Source organism: Propithecus coquereli, unplaced genomic scaffold (genome assembly GCF_000956105.1).
Source record: "Propithecus coquereli isolate 6110/MARCELLA unplaced genomic scaffold, Pcoq_1.0 Scaffold9, whole genome shotgun sequence".
Taxonomy (NCBI): domain Eukaryota; kingdom Metazoa; phylum Chordata; class Mammalia; order Primates; family Indriidae; genus Propithecus; species Propithecus coquereli.
Window position 1 is genome coordinate 5,717,824 of NW_012155284.1, and position 13,827 is coordinate 5,731,650.

A 13,827-nucleotide genomic window follows, 5' to 3' on the forward strand; every position below is an offset into this window, starting at 1 on the left:
ATAGTACAATAAATTGAATTTAGCAAGATCATAGGATACAAGGACAACATATAAACTCAAATATATTACTGTATATCAGCAATGAACATTTGGAAGATAAAATAAAAAATACAATCACATTTACAATGCCATCAGAAAACATGACATGGTTTGGAGTAAATTTTAACAAAGTTTGTGCAAGACCTATACACTAAAATCTATAAAACATTGCTAAAATGATTAAATAAGACCTAAATAAACAGAAACATATCTCATGTTCATGGATCTGAAGATTCAATATTGTTAAAATGGCAATTCTCCTCAAATTGATTCACAGGTTGGACACAATCTCAGTCAAAATCCCAGCAGATATTTTTGAAACTTGAGAAGCTGATTCTAAATTTTATATGGAAATGAAAATGACCTAGAATAACCAAAGCAATTTCAAGATTTTCTATAAAACTATAGTAATCAAGATGTGATAATAGTGAAAAGATAGACATGCAGATCAATGGAACAGAGATAGTCCAGAAATAGACCCACACATATAAGGTCAAGTGATTTTCAACAAAGGTGCCAAGGCATTTCAACGGGGGAAAGGGATGCTCCAACAAATGGTGCTAGAACCACTGGATATCCATGTCAAAAAACATGTATTGACTCTTGCCTCGCAACATACTCAATAATTAACTCAAAAGGTATAATAGACAACATGTAAAAGTGAAAACTATAAAACTTCTAGAAGAAAACCTAGGAAAAAATCTTTACAACTTTGGTGTAGGCAAATATTGCTTAGGGCATAAAAACCACAAACCATTAAAAATATAATTGGTAAACTGGGCATTTATAAAATTTTTGCTCATTGAAAAACACTATTAGGAAAATGAAAGGGAAGCCACAGAATGGACAAAAATATTTGCAATACATATACAAGTCCTGACAAAGGACTTGTGTGCAGAATATATAAAGAACTAATACAATTCAACCATGAAGAAAGAAACCAATATAAGCAAAATATTTGAAAAGACCCTTGGCAAAAGAAGATCTATGAATGTCTAATAAGCACATGGAAAAACCTCAAAACCATTAGCCATTGAGCTAAGGAAAATGCTAACAGACATCAGGGAAATGCAAATTAAAACTAAATGAGATACCACTTCACACCCACTGGAATGACCAAAATTAAAGAGACAGGCAATACTAAGTGTCAACAAGGATGCAGAGCACCTGGAACTCTCAGATCTTGCTGGTAGGAGTGTAAAATGTTACTGCTACTTTGGGAAACATTTTGGCAGTTGCTCATAAATTTAAACAAGTACTTGCCATATGATTCAGCAATCCCATCCCAGGTATTTATCCAAAAGAAATGAAAACAGGCATCCACACAAGGACCTGTACACAAATTTTCATAACAGCTTTTTTATATACAGATGCTCCTTGACTTACAATGGAGTTATGTCCCACTAAACCTATCATAAGTTGAAAATATCATTAAGTCAAAAATGTATTCAATACACCTAATGTACCAAACATCATAGCTTAGCCTAGTCTACCTTCAACATGCTCAGAACACTTACAGAATCATCTGACACGAAGCCTATTTTATAATAAAGTGCTGAACGTCTCATGAAATTTATTGAATACTGTACTGAGAGTGAAAAACAGAATAGTTGTATGGGCACTTGAAGTATGGTTTCTACTGGATGCATATTGCCTTCACACCATCATAAAGTCAAAAAAATCCTAAGTTGAACCATCATAAGTTGGAGACCATTGGTATGTATAAAATAGACCAGAACCAGAAACAATCTAAATGTCCATCCATAGGAAATTGACAAGCAATTGTGACGTATCTATATAATGGAATAAAACTTAGCAATAAAGAGGAAGAATCCACTGATATATGCAAGAATGTAGATGAATCTCAAGAACATTATAATAAATGAAACATCCCATTTATATGAAATTCCAGGAAATGCAAAGTTTTCTACAGTGACAGAAGGCAGGCCGGTGGTTGACTGGGCATGGCAGGGAGGGGAGATTAATTGCAACAGGAGACATAAGAGACCTTTTGAGGATTATGAAAATGTTCTGCATTTTGATTGAGGTAGTGCTTACATGGCTGTACACATTTTTCAAAACCCATCAAACCATACATTTAAAATGGAAGCATTTTATTGTATATAAAATGTCTAAAATATACTGCAAAAAAGTTTGCTAAAACAAAACAACCACCTAAGTTCCTGAATCCTCAACTAGTGCTTGTCTTACTCCATTCCTGCTGCTATAACAAGGTACCGTAGACTTAGTAATTTATAAACAATAGAAACTTAATTCTCAGAGTTCTGGAGGCTGGGAAATCTAAGATCAAGAAGCCAGCAGGCTCGCTGTCTGGTGAGGGCTGCTCTCTGCTTCCTAGATGGTTGTGTCCTCCAGAGGAGATGAGCCTGTGTCCTCATGTGGTGGAGGGTGGAAGGGCAAACAGGGACGAAGGCCACATGAATCTTCTTTTACAGCCCTGTGACCTAATCACCTCCGAAAAGCCCCACTTCTTAATACTATCATTGAATTGGGGATTAAGTTTCAACATGAATTTTGCAGAGACACAAGCATTCAAACCATTGCACTGTCCATTGTCACCTGGGTGGGTACAGGGCTATAAAGGGAACTCTACTATACTGAAGACCCTCCAGGCAAGTAAGTACTTTGGCTGCCAAGCCTTCATGTGCTTTCTTAATGTGGTGAGGACGATTGGGACCCACATGAACCTCCGCATGAGGCCTGGGCCAGGGGCAGGCTTGAGGGGCCTACTCTGCGCTCCCCCACCCTCAGGTCCCACTCAACTTTCTGTGGTGGATGAAGGGCACCTCCTCCCAAGTAGAGAGCTTAGCGTCCTCGGCCACCAGGCTTCGAAAGGGGTAAACAAGAAGGGGAAGAAGGGTGCATGGAATAGAAAACACCGTTGTCCTGCTTTGTTACTGTCTCAGGAACAATAAGCATGCTTTATTGCTGATTCTCTCCACGCCAAACATGACGGAGGGAGTTTTCCGCACGTTATATTATTCAATTCTTATAATCACCCTAAGTGTCACTGCTGTTCTGCTGGTTTACAGAGGAAAAGGCAAAAGAAGCAGAGCAGCTAAGAAGCTGTCCCAGCCGTCAGAGCTAGTACATGGCAGATCAGAACCCAAGGTGCGTGATGCCAAGCTGTGTCCTCACCGCCATACTGCCTTTGCTCCCAGTCGCTGGTGCCCACCGGTCCCTCACACCCTTCCCCCCGCGCACACAGCCGGCAACAGGCTCGTGTTCAGAAAAGACAGGACTTAGGCCCGGAACACAGAGTTCTGTTCTCCTCTCTGTCCCAGCCACATCAAGAGTGTCCAAAGTTCAGAATCCTATTAGGTCATTTTCTCTGTAATTCAAATACAAAAGTACTTTTAAGAGTCACACAGCAATTCCTGCTATTCCTGGGTGCTATAAATATGTAATTTATGGGGGAAATGGGAACTCTATGTCACATCCAAATTGAGAACTATTTGAAGAAAGAGAAAAAATATCCTGTTGTATTGAGTCATGGGGAAAAATAACTACAGTACATCATACTAGTAAATAGGAACATAAAAATAGCTTCTGTTCAGAAGTGTAAATTAAATGTTAATGTGGCCTTGAATTTGTTTCAAGTATTTTTCATTTTCGTTTTCACAACCCGATAAATTTCCCCGTGTTAAACCAAGGTCAAATAATTGTAGATGCTAACTTGGAAAACGTTAAGATCAATGTGCTTGACTCCCTTTCACAGGAAGGAACAGGATGCATGTAGGCCATGAGTCACTAAGGAAGAAGATCCTTGAGGGTGGCGCCATGGCTGCTTTTTCTTTGACTTGCCCGGAGCACGCAGTTCACTGTGGCCTCATTTTTCCTCGGCCACCGCTCCTCTCCACTTGTAAAACTGCCTTCCCCACTCCAACCATGTGGTCAAGTGAGCACCGGCATCTTGACCACACAGGTGGGAAAGCCAGCCAGGCTGGGTCTCTTCAAGTCCTCTCCCAAGATTTTTCAAAGGTGAACTACAGAAGCAGAGCACAGCTGGGGCATGTGATCCTCGGCGCAGCTGGCAGCTGTGTCTGGCTGAGTGGGGACGTCTGAGATAAAAAGCCCTGATGCTCCGGGCTTGATCGTTCCTCCAGCCACCAGCCTGGTACCTTCCAGGGGTTTGGTTACATGTGGGATCACATGTCCTAGACAAGGCACTGTGTCAAGGGCCCTGTGGTTGGCTTCTGTTCTTCTTGAACTCAAGCTGGAGTCCCAGAATCCAAGAGTGCTCAGCTGCCATTTACAGACAATGAACCAGGCTTTCCAGCTGCTACTCTGTCTCAGGTACTCTGCAAGGTATTTGATACAATTCACTTCATTTAATCCTCACAACAACCCTATGGAAGTATGTACTATCATAATCTCCATTTAAAAACAAAACCAAACAAAATGTGAGGCTCTGAGATGCTAAGTAACTTGCCCACAATCTCACCATCACTAAGCTTTTTTCCATTACCCGGAGGGAAACTGTAACATTGCTTGCTCTAGATCTGGATTCTTTCCTAACCAACCTTGTGTAGACATAACTACGAAAACAAATCTAAACTAAAAGCCTGGTGCAAATGTCCCTATTGACAAAAACAAAAGGAGCTGGCAAGTGGGAAGCTGAGCCCAGCACCGGCAGCCCGCCCAGCATGGCAATCAAACTGGAAACCTCACTCACACACAGCTCCCGACCTCGCACGGGGGCACCAAGCAGAGCGGCTGAAGATGGACGTAGGGAAGAGCCTCAACTTTCTACAGTATGTGCTTTTTTTTTTTTTTTAAATAAACTTTATTGTGGTAAAATATACATAAAATCAAATGTACCTTTTTAAGTGTACAGTTTGGTGGCATTAAGTTTATTCATATTGTTGTGCACCCATCACCACCGTCCATCCCCAGAACTTTTTCATCTTCCCAAACTTAAACCTTGTACCCATTAAACAACTCCCCATCTCCCCCCAGCCCCTGGCAACCACCATTCCGCTTTCTCTTTCTATAAATTTGACTACTTTAGATAACTCAAGTAAGGGATATTGTGTGTGATTTCAATCCCTCCAAGTACTTACTGAGATCTGCTATTTGCCCAGCCTTGTGCTAGGCTTGGTCGGGGGAATATATGAGATCTGATTCCTGCCACTGAGATCATTCTAGTTGAGCTGCAAAGGCAAGGCTAGCTTCTAAGAAACAGTGTGTTAGAACCTGGAGGACAAGAGAAATTTAGAGCTAAGAAATCTTTATAAGACTTCTTATGGTGGTGACTCAATGAATGAGTAGGAGGCTTGGTTGGGCAGAGAGGAGGATTTCAGATTAACTAAATCACAAATCCAGGCAGGCAGGCTGGCTCATCCTGAGTAGAGCCTGCCAACTCCAAAAGGCGGCAGCATTCTGGTACAGTTTCTGTGAGGACACAGCAATAAACCCTAGATCTGTGAATCAGACTTCTGCTTGCACATACTCAGGTAGTGGTTTACTTTTCTCCTATTGCAAATCAGATACAAAGGAAAAAATTTTTTTTAATGGAAGGGGGGGCCTGGTTTTTTATAATTATCTCAGAAAATAGCTAAACCAGCTCTTTTGTGCAAGTATGTCTTTTCCCTTTGGCAAAAGGAGTTTGTAAACACTTCTGAAACTTGTGTGGAATGTCTGACCACCAGGGTCAGGTCACGTCAACCCTGACTACAGTTGGAGAGTCAGACTCCTGGAATCGCACTGAGAAAAGCCTCCAGATGTCCACTCTAACCAGCCACAGCAGTCCTTAAACAAGCAGTATGGACGCCCTACTCCCACGCTGCTAGCTCTTTGAGTAAGTGGGCCAATGCGACATGGCTCTGTGTGCCAGGCACCTCCCAGGTCTTCTCCACGTCCCCCCTACCGCCTGGTCTGCCTTCCAAACACAAGCCTCATTTAGGGCCTCCGGTGGGTAGATAAGAACAGGAAGGCCTGCGCCACTGTCACTCATATTGCTTTGTCTTTTCTTTCCTTTCTTTCTTTTTTCTCCTCCTTCCTTAAGATTTAGCAGTAAAGTACTCCTACTTTTAGACACAAACATTTCTCCTTGTGTCTCACAGCAGATAGGTTTGGTTTTGACTGTCCATTCAACTGTAAGTATGTTAACAGAAATTGCAACGTGGGGCTAAGTGAAGCAGCCAGAAAGGGCACCATGGACCTTTGTAAGGCATCTTAGAATCCAAGAGAGGAAAACATAGTTGGCAGCAAGTGAGTCCTGCCTGGATCCCCTGCCAGCCTCCCCTCGTCTTGGGCATATCATAGTTTATGGTGAATGGATGCACATAAATCACAAAAAACATAGTACTGTGGACTAATGGATTCTGAAAATGAATTAAAATTTCTGGGATAAATCTCTGTACCATTTCTTCCTAATACTTCTGAGAAATATAAAGCAACATTTAATGCCTCTCTGAGGATTCCCATAGGAAGAGAGCCACTTCTTTCTGCTATCAGTGTTTCTCTTTAATTCCAGTGACCTGACATAGTCAATCCTGGGAGCACTACTCTCTAGAGTCGAGCACTCCAGGGATGTTGCCCCCTGAGCAGCAGCTCAGTCTCCTCAAGTACACTCAGGACGGCAACAGACATGGGAGAGTGAGACACGGGAACTACAAACCACATTGGAGTTAACTTATTTCTAACTTCATCTTCCATCACTCTCTTGTTTATTACTTTCTGCTATATATTGAACAGGCTGAATCTTAAAAATACCTCTGTTCTGGCCTACGGTATTTCAACAGTCCAACTGGTCTACTCAGCTCTAGTCTGTACTTTTTCCAAACACATCCCCCATACTTCCCCAAAGTGGTATATTTAAAACATAACTCTCACCATATAACTCTCTTGCCTAAAACTACCTCCAGGATAAACTCCAAGCTTAGCTCACTATGTTTCAAGCAAAAAGAGACTTCACATTTATAATTACAAGATTATAAAAATTTCCAGTCTCAAAGATAAGTTTTAAAAAATTGCATAAGTCTCCAAGCCAACCAATGAAATAAACATAAAATATATATTAATTTTTTTCTAACATTAAATGGCAGAAGATGCATTGCTGTGGTTTGAGTGTATCCCTAAAGTTCATGTGTTGGAAACTTAATCCTCAATGCAACAATGATTAGAAGTGGGTCATTAAGTGGTGATTACAGAGTCCTCATGAATGGATTAATGTCATTATCGAGGGACTGAGTTTGTTATTAAAGTGAGTGTGTGTGTGTGTGTCTGTGTGTGTGTGTCTCATTCTTTCCTGCCCTCTGCCATGAGAAGATGCAATAAGAAGACCCTCACCAGATGTGGCCCTTTTATCTTGGACTTCCCTGCCTCCAGAACCATGAGTCAAATAAAATTTTTTTCTTTATAAATTACTCATTTTTGATGTACTGTTAATAGCAGCACAAAATGGACTGAAATGATAAGTTAAAAAAAAAATAAGTCTGAAACAGCCTATAGGTGAGCACTGAAAACAGTTCACCATTTGGGAGCAAGTTTTGTTACAATCATAATCACAATGTAAAACGAAGATATTATTTGAAAGACACACAATTATTCACAGTTAGAAAAACAGCCTCTTTGTGTTGACGTGCATGTCTTTGATGACTCTCCTTGCTCCCCTGGTCTTGCTTCCTGCAATCACTTCTCAAGTTACCTGTGTCCCAATCCTTGTCTTAGTCATTGCATTCAGGGCAACCCGAGCTAAGAATGTATGAAGCAGAGTGGCCTTAGAAACTAGGAGCTTAGAACCTCTGAACCTCCAAGCCTCAGGATGGGATTCTGGAACTGGATCACTTACCCACCAAATGGTAACAAGGACCCTATTTGTAGTGGTAAGTGGAGTGATGGTAATCCTTGGTGGGCTACAGCATTAGGAGTAAGACTCTTAACTGTGATGGATTAAGATGAGGAACAAGTGGAAGGGGAAATGTTGGTTTACACAGAAGCTTTAGCTGGTCCTATAAAAAAGTATATATCCAGAAGCAACTAGCCTGATAAACTGTTGGAATAGTCTATTAAAGTTTCAGCAAAGATGCCATTTGGGGGATGATACCCTAGAGGAATGAGATATTGTTTTCCAGGGTAAATTGTACAATATGTATTAAGTCAATGATTTATGGGTCTGTACCCCCAACAGGTAGAATACATAGGTCTTCTATGCTCAAGCTTTCTATCACCACAAAACCTGGATCTATATTGTGACTGGATCCATACTGATATAAAAATTGCTGGAACATATTTTTACTTTCCTAATCCCAAGCTCCTCAAATTATCTTCCAACTTTTCCTAGGTCAGTTGAGCTGCAAGCATCTGCTAACCACTGCATCTATTTCCTCTCCCCCACACCAAGAAAGAGTAATTCTGAAGCGCTGATGAAACCCAGACAGCAAAAACACTTCTTCAGCCAGTCTTCCCCACTCTGATTCCCCCATTGCAGCCACTCTGTTCCATGTATAATCTTTTCTGGCAATCTTTTCTTCGTCCTTCCCCTTCTCTCTTCTCCCTTTTACTCCCTTCTTCCCTACTTCCTTCGCATCCTTCTGTCTTCTTTCTTTCAGATCCAACCAAAGATGCATATAATTAAGGAAAAATTAAGTAATCTAGGGAAGCAGGACAAAAGGAAAGTACATAGAGGAAAATAAAAGATGGAGTAAGAAAGGTAATAATAACACACAGAAAAGTTAAACATGTAGAACTGGTAGGTGTTTTGAGTTGAACCGTGTCCCTGCAAAAGATGTGCTGAAGTCCTAACCCTGGGTACCTATGAATGTGACCTTATTAGGAAATAGGGTCTTTGTAGATGTAATCATGTTAAGATGAAGTCATTGTGGTGGGTCATAATCCAATATGATTAGTATCCTTATAAGAAGAGGGAAATTTGGATACAAAGGGAGAACACCACGTGATGACAGAGGTAAAGATTGAAGTGATGCAATCACAAGCCAAGGAACACCAAGGATTGCTGGTGCTATGGTTTGGATTTTATGTCCTTTCCAAAACTCATGTTGAAATGTAACCCCTGGTGTGTTGTGAAGCAGAGCCTAATTGGAGTTGTTTGGGTCTTGAGGGCTCTGCTCTCATGAATGGATTAATGCCATTATAAAGAGCTTGATGAAGGGAGTTTCTCTCCCCTCTCTTCTCTCCATCCCTGTCTCCCTCCCTTTCTTTCACTTTCTACCATGTGATGATGCAGCAAGAACACCCTCACCAGATGCCTGCATCTTATTGTTGGACTTACCAAACTCCAGAACTGTAAGCAAATAAATTTCTGTTCATCATAGATTACCCAGTCTCAGATATTCCGTTGTAGCAGGCACAAAGTGGACTAACACAGCCAGCCACCACCAGAAGCTAGGAAAAGGCAAGAAAGTACACTGGGTCTTCAAAAAGTTCATGGAAGATTATGCATGGATTTCAAAGGGTTTTTTTTTGTACCAAAATAAGCTCATATTAACTTGTTATAATATGTCTTAACAGGATCTAGTTTGAGGCACAAACAGGAATAAGACATCAGTTGGAAAAGAGCCCCTATCAGAGCAACATGAATTCTGCTAAAATTAAAGCAAGAACAAACATCAAAGCTTGTGTGGAAGAATGGTGAAACCATTGCTACTTTATGAAAAGCTTATGGGGAAAATGCTCCAAAGAAATCAGCAGTTTATAAACAGAAAACTCATTTTAAGAAGGGACAAGACAATGTTGAAGATGAAGCCTGCAGTGCTAGGCCATCCACATCAATTTGCGAGGAAAAAATTAATCTTGTTCATAATTGAAGAGGACTGATGATTAACAGCACAAACAATAGCCAACACCACAGATATATCTGTGGTTTAGCTTACACAATTCTAACAAAAAAAATTCAAGTTGAACAAACTTTCTACTCAGGTACTAAAACTGTTGCATCCAGATCAGCTGCAGATAAGAGCAGAGCTTTCAGTGGGAATTTTTAAATGAGTGGGATCAAGATCCTGAAGGATTTCTTTGAAAAATTCTAACATGGGATGAAATATGGCTTTACTGGTATGATCCCGAAGACAAAGCACAATCAAAGCAATGGCTACCAAGAGGTAGAAGTGGTCTAGGCAAAGCAAGAGTGGACCAGGCAAGAGCAAAGGTCATGGCAACAATTTGGGGGGATGCTCAAGGCATTTTGCTGGTTGACTTGCTGAAGAGGCAAAGAACAATGAAATCTGCTTATCATGAGAGTGTTTTGAAAATGTTAGCCAAAGCTTTAGCAGAAAAACACCTGGGAAAGATTTACCAGAGTATCTTTCTCCATCACAGTGATGCTCCTGCTCATTCCTCTCATCAAACAAGGGCAATTTTTTGAGAGTTTCAGTTGGAAATCATTAGGTATCCACCTTACAGTCCTGATTTGGCTCCTTCTGATTTCTTTTTATTTCATGACCTTAAAAAAATTTTTTTAAGGGCACCCATTTTTCTTCAATTAGTGGTGTAAAAAAGACTGCATTGGCATGGTTTAAATTCCCAGGACCCTCAGTTCTTTAGGGATGGACTGAATGGCTGGTATCATCACTTACAAAAGTGTCTTCAACTTGATCGATCTTATGTTGACAAATAAAATTTATATTTTTATCTTTATCTTTTCATTACATTTTTCCACAAATTTTTTGAAGTTCCCTTGTATTCTCCCCTACAGATTTTGAAGATAGCCTGGCCCTGCTTTCACCTTGATTTTGACTTCTAACCTCCAGAACTGTGGGAAAATAAATACCTGTTGTTTTAAGCCACTCAGTTTGTGGAACTTTGTTACAGAAGCCCTAGGAAACTAGAAGCGTAGGTATTCCATGTTTGACTGTTAGACTCCCTAGCAGCTAAAGCAAGGAAACAGTCTGTTACATAATCCACAAAGGGACTAAAAGTTCCCACTCATTCAGGTGATGCAGAGCTTTTCATGATGCTGAGAGATCAGAGAAAGGTCTCTTCTGGATCCTGCAGAGAAAACACTGTGGGATACAGTGGACAACTGTAGCAGTTGATATCATGACACTAAATCTGATGATTCCTACTAAATCTATTTCCTACTAGGTGCCTCACTGAAAGCAGATGGTGTGACCCCAAGAGACAGTTTAGTAAAAGCACATCTAGGAACCAGAAATGAAAGAGGGGATATTACTCTCAACCTTACAGAAATAAAAAGGATCATAAGAGAATACTACGAACAAATGTATACCAACATACACTGATGAAATGGACAAATTCCTAGAAAAATACAAACTACCAAAACTGACTCAAGAAGAAACACACAATCTGAATAGACCTATAACAAGTGAAGAGACTGAAATAGTAATAAAAAAAACCTACTCATAAAGAAAAGCCTGGGCCCAGACGGCTTCACTGTTGAATTCTACCAAACATTTAAAAAAAAATTAATACCAACTCTTCACAAACTCTTTCAACAAACAGAAGAGAAAAGAATACTTCTCAATTCATTTTATGAGGCCAGTAATACACCCTGGTGTCAAAACCAGATAAAAGCAGCAGAAGAAAAGAAAACTATAGACCAAATGTACATATAGGATGTATCCGAAAACTATAGTCCAAAGTACATGGCTCTATGATTTCATGTCTTTGAGGCAAACTCCATCAATATTTTTCTCAAACTGGGTTTTCGATAAGAATTAGATAGTATATTTCAAGGATATAATTTTTGGAGAGAATATGGAAAGTAAATAGTCTGCATTTTCAATCAAATGCAGGTCCTTACTTTTTGTCAACTTTGAGGGCAGGGGATAGAAATGATGCCCTCTTATGAAAATTAAATGTTATTTATTTATTGTTAAATTAATAATGAAAGTTAGGGGAAGTGTCACTACCAAAACAACAAGAATTGTATTTTTCTTGCTGAAACTCGAACAATGGATGTGGGGCAAAGAAGAGTTATTAGCTATTGAGACATATTTTATAATTTGATTTAAAATTTAATTTAAAACTATAAGAAAGAGATTTCTGATTGTAAGAAAAGTGAAACATTGACTCAAACACAGAAAGAACAGGCTTCTTTTCTCTGGACTTTAAAAATAAATCAAAAACACATCTTGTTGGGATAATAAACGTATAATGCCAAGAGTCTAAATCCTACCCTTTTTCAGGCCTTGATTAAATGCTGCCATTTTCAAAACTTTGTAGCTGTTCTAAATTTATTATGGCACTTGAATGTTTCCTCCTACATCATTTTTCACTTTCTTCCTGGAGTTGCATTCGTCTTACTGGAGTATAATCTTGTTGAGGGCACAAATGGTCTCTAGCCTCCTACACAGGCTTAAGATAGTGCTTTGTCCATAACCAGCACTTACTAAAAACTCAACACTACTAAAAAAAAAAAAAGTTATGTATCTTACTACACGGTCAGTTTAAAGTTAAATGTATTTTTAAGACATTCAAAGCAATAAAGCCTCTTATTAAAAGAATTACCATATATAATAAACTTTAAAAATTTGTTCATATATTAAAACATGAATTAGAGATGGCTTTAACTTGATTCATTTATTCTAGTTATTTTTCTTATTTTTCATTTTTTATGGCTACATAATATTTGTACATATTTATGGGGTACATGTGATATTTTGATACATGTGTACAGTGTGTAATGATCAAATCAGTCTATTTAGAATATCCATCACCTTGAACTTTGGAAGGCAGCTTTGCTAACCACTATACCACCAACGCTGCGGTCACCTTGAACTTTTATCATATTTTTGTATTGGAACATTTCAGACAAGATCGGGCACGTTCAGGGTGGTATGTTCATACATTATACTGGGAACATTTCAAATTGTCCCTTCTAGCTATTTTGAAACATACAATATATTGTTGTTAACTACAGTCACCCTACTGTGCTATCAAACACTAAAACCTATACCTTCTATCTAACTGTATGTTTGTCCCCATTAACCAAACTCTCTGCATACCTCCTACACCTAGACCCTTCCCAGCCTCTGGTAACTATCATTCTACTCTCTACCTCCATAAGATCCACTTTTTTTTTTTTTTTTTAGCTCTCACGTATGAGTGAGAATATGTGACATTTGTCTTTCTGTGCCTGGCTTACTTCACTCAATGACCTTCAGTTTCATCCCTATTGCAGCAAATGACAGGATTTCATTCTTCTTTATGGCTGAATACTATTCTATTGTGCATATACAAAATATTTTCTTTATTCATCCACTGATGGACACTTAGGTTGATTCCATACCTTTGCAATGGCCAGTAGTGCTGCAATAAACATGGGGTGCACACATCCCTTTGATATACTGATTTCCTTTCCTTTGGATAAATACTAAGCAGTGAGATTGCTGGATCATATGGTAGTTCTACTTTTAGTTTTTAAAGAAGCCTCCATACTGTTTTCCATAATGGCTGTACTAATTTACATTCCCACCAACAGCACAGTTGCTACTTTTAATCAGATGTCCACAGCTGTTAAGTGTCCTTTGGGCCAAAAGAAAAATAGTAATCTAATAGTTAACCTTCACATTGCAAAATTATCCCTTTGAAGACACCTAACCAGTTTCTTCTTCTGAAACCATTCTTGGAATGCTGGATTGTATTACTGTACCCAGTTATTTCTTGTACTCCTTTTAAGAGTATTATACAGCTCGGCTCATTGTCACATGATTTCCTTAAGAGAAATCCCACCCATTAATAGCAGGCTTTGTCCAATAGAATGTGAACAGAATTGAGGGGTGCAGAATGTGAGTTTAAGAGCAGCATATGCTAGCTGTGGCACAAGACCTGATTGCTACATTT